Here is a 4,176-nt window from a genome sequence, read left to right on the forward strand (position 1 = left end):
TTTTTAATAGTCATTACTTGCATTTTTTTCTACAAAGTCAACCCAGAAGGGAAATAATAGCAGAACCCTCCTATTTAGCCTGACCAGTGAATTCAAGGATTTTTTTACATTGAAAATTCAAGTTATTACTCTATGCCTAAATTCTCTTTGCATTTGATCTTTATTACAATGATGATCAGATAAGTTGACAGTCACTGCAGAGAAAATTATGTATCCTCTGCAACAAGGCAGGATTCAGAGTGTAATTTGCAACTCAGACTAAATCAATTCATCCTAAAGGATTATAGCCTTTCCATTAACAAAATTGAGATGAAACTATTTTCATAAAGTAGTTCTTACTTGCCTGGTTTAACATACACTTCCAAATCTGTGCTCTTTGGTAATGAGAAAAGAGAGGAAGGAGGGAGAAGAGAAGGGGAGGAAAATAACAGAGTGACACTGAAGCCCTGAGCATGGGTCCCTCACCTTTGAGTTGTAGGCACCCCTGGACTTACCTCCACCTCTTGTATTTTAACCCTTTTGTGTTGTGCAGAGTGTCATGGTCTCCACTTATACCTCTTCCTACTATTAATAATCTAAACTCCATTTTCTTAAAATTCACTTTTGTGTTTTACTGGAAAGTCAAACTCTTCCTTATTTTACAATGATTATTCATAAAGACAAAGGGATGGAGGAGTTCACAAGATGGCTAAGAAAAAATGAAGAAATTAGATAATGAGATTGAGAACAGAGTGACTGCCAGGCTGCAGAGCTTGGGTGGCCTGTGAGACACTCTCAGCCTCCAGAATTCAGGGGCCAGAAACATCCCCACTGGCCCCTGTACCCAGGGTATTGGTCTGCATCTTCACTGTTGGGGGTGGTGAAGTGCAGACTCACCCCATGTGCCTCTGGCTGAAATGTGCACTTTTTATGTGGATGTTGAAGTGTGCTTGGAGGAGACCTCATTCCCTCTCACTCCATGACTTTTAGGAGCAGGAGATTTTGCAGGAAACTCCATAGTGATGGTGTGGTGTAAATCATGGTGGTGGATCTTGTTCTGCTCCATTGCTGTCCATGGGTCTTGGGTCCAGAACACTTTCATGGACTTTAAATGTTGACCTTTAACTCTAGGCTGATACTTTTTTTAAATAAATACTTCATGCTGTAAAGCAACAATTCATTCTTAGAAATATGTCTAGTGATCTCTGTTCCAAATGGATCCCATGGCTGTGAAGGTCATGAGAGCTTCGGTACAATTTTAGGGAGAGTAGGCTCCAAATGCATTTTCCTCTGGCTTCAGAGAAACGTTGATGGGTGGGTGGGAATGGTGGATTCTTTTTGTCCAGGCAAACTGTGGTGTAAGCCTCCCTGTGCTGCCTCTTAGGGCAGGCATAGCTCAGGGACCAAGAAGAAAGGTAGCTGGTAGCAGAGGGTTCATGCAGGTTTATTGAAAACTAGTTCCTCTGGCCCACGTAGAGCTCTCATATTTAAGCATCAAAACGTAAGTCATATTTAACAAGAAACTTCTATAAATCTGCCTCACTTGAGTAGAACACTGTGTGTGTGTGTGTGTGATTTCAGTGGTCACTGGTGAGTTTACTGTAAAAGTACTGGACACATCCATGGTTGCCTTTCTAATAGTCTGGCCTCCCATTAGCAAGTCTTTTGAAAGATCCTTTTCCATTGTTACAGATCTCCCCTTCACGGTTTCAACTCTCCATACTCATGGAGGGCCTTCTGTTGGAAAAATGCCTCAAGTTTCAGGTAGTTTCATGGGGAAGCCTGGAGCAAACCTCTGCCTGAAAAACTGTGTAACCTGTGACTACATGTGTGCCCAAGTACTCACAGCCACATGTGTCCTTTAAATCCAAATTAATGAAAATTAACAATCTGTCCCTTATTTGCACCCAGTGGCCCCACTAGGCCTGAGTGGCACAGGTGAGGAGTGGTGATTACTGGAGGGGCCAGCACCAGCTTTTCAGGCATCATGAGGGTCCAGCCAGGCTGGTCAGAGTGTGGAACAGAAGCTCGGCCAGGGGAAAATGCTCTGCTCACCTGGCTCTGTGATGTGCATCCGCTACCAAGCTGGCAAATAATCAAACAATTTGCACTTGTCAGTGTGTCCATAGGAGTAAAAATTGGTTCTGAGGCTTAAACAACCTGGTTTTGTTTTACCCAATGTGAGAGTGAATCCTCATGCCTGATATGTCTGTTCTGGCTTCTAGAAGGTTTTGGAAAAACAGCTTTTAATCATTCTATTGCATAGCTTGGTTCATCTCTTCCACGGAATCTCCATCTCTTCTCACTGGATGTCCTTCTCCTCCTCCTCTCTTTTCCTCATCCTCCCATCACTTCCTCCTTCTTTTATTCATCCTTCCCCCTCATCCATCTTCCTCCTCTCCTCTTATTTGTTCTCTTCCTCCTCCTCCATTCATTTAGTCATAGACAGTAGAATCTATTCTGGTAGAATTGCACAAGCATTGGATATGTCTTTTTCTAGTCAGGAGCCCATTCTTGGTGATGTGCAAAATGGTGGGGTTCACATGGTGTTTTCATGGCTGGATATTCTGATAAATGCTACTTCCTCCCCCTCCATGTTCTGGGGGTTTTGGGAGGCCTCTTCCAGAGACATCCCAAGTCAGGTCCTTCCCTGAGTTCAGCTGTGTGGCCAGGTCAGAGGCCACAGGTTCTGGAGAAAGTCATAGCTGCTTCTCTCTGGGCTTCTGTTTGATTGACCTTCATACATCTTTCTTGAAATTCTTTGAGCACTGTCCTGACATGTGGTGGAATCCTGCAAATCTCTCCAAATCTGCAGCCCACTTGCATCTCCCAGGTAGTTGGCAGATGCAGATGTTCTCACATGGGGGATTTGCTTGAAGAACCCATGTAGCACTTCTTTCTCTTTCATAATTTGAGGAAATTTTGATGGATAAAGTTTCTAATTCTGCCCATTTTAGTTTTTAAAAAAAGCCCCACATTTTATGTTCTTAATATTATGATGGGAATGGTCCTGTAATCCACACCCTGACTTTAATGATACAAACTGCATTATTTTCATTGCTAATGAGATGGCTATAGCGAAATTATTTTTACTTAATACATCTAATTATTTCTCTGGTTGAATGGAAATTTTGCTGTTTTAAAAACCTTCTAAGACTAATAAGAGCCTTACTGTTCCTCGGAGGTCCCCTTGCCTTTCACAACAACCTAGCGTGAGCACTGCATGTTCGTCCTCATTAAATGCTTCATATTATAAATTTCCACAAAGGGGTCTACCTTTTATCTTTCTCCATCAGCAACTAATTTTTTAAGAATGGAAATATCAAACCCTACATATGATTATTAAGGTTTTTAAAACTGTCTTACCTCCCCATAAATTCTATTCTTCAAACCTGGCCTTTATTAAGGGCCATGCGTGTGGTTTTGCCATGGCATTTGGACTGTGCACTGACTTTATCATTTGAGGGTTTTTATTTGTGATGTGAGGAGCTGTGATCAATGCAAAAGTGAATCATTTAACATAATGCCCTGCATCACACTCATTGTCAGTTGAGAGTCCCCGAGGTGATGGGGAACAAAGTGAGACAGGGATGGCTCTGCACACAATGTACATGCACTTCACAGAAGAAGGAGGGGAGTGGGCACTATGGTAGGGCCATCAGATTTGCCAAATGAAAATGCAGGACCCCGGTTAAATTTGGAACTCAGGTAGATAATGAAAAGTGCTAGTGCAGCTCTCTCCTATGGGATATCTGGGGTGAACTTATAGAAACATTCATGCTTTATCTGAAATTCAAATTCAGCCAGATGCTTGGGACGTCAGCTAGAAACCCTACTTATTGTGAAGAAAATCTTTGGAAAAGAAAATAATAGCTTAATAAATATATTTTGCATCTCCAGGGTCTCAGTAGATAGTTCAGAAACATGAGTCTGTAGAGGTGAGAACGTCGAGCAGCTGTGAAACCCAGAATAGATGAGACATAGAGCTAAGGTCCCAGCTGATGGCACGTTTTTCATTCCTAAATCCCCTCCCTCCAGGGTGAGAGGTTCTAGACACTGTGGGATGTGCAGCACCTCTAGTGCTGTGAAGTGTGTGGGTGGGCAGTGAGGGCAGTGGCTGTGACCGTCACTGCAGCTTCGTGAGAGACCTTGGAGCAGAGAGCTCAGCCATGCCTGGATTCTGGAGCCATGAAACCC

This window comes from Marmota marmota, unplaced genomic scaffold, assembly GCF_001458135.2.
Source record: "Marmota marmota marmota unplaced genomic scaffold, marMar, whole genome shotgun sequence".
In the NCBI taxonomy this organism is placed as follows: domain Eukaryota; kingdom Metazoa; phylum Chordata; class Mammalia; order Rodentia; family Sciuridae; genus Marmota; species Marmota marmota.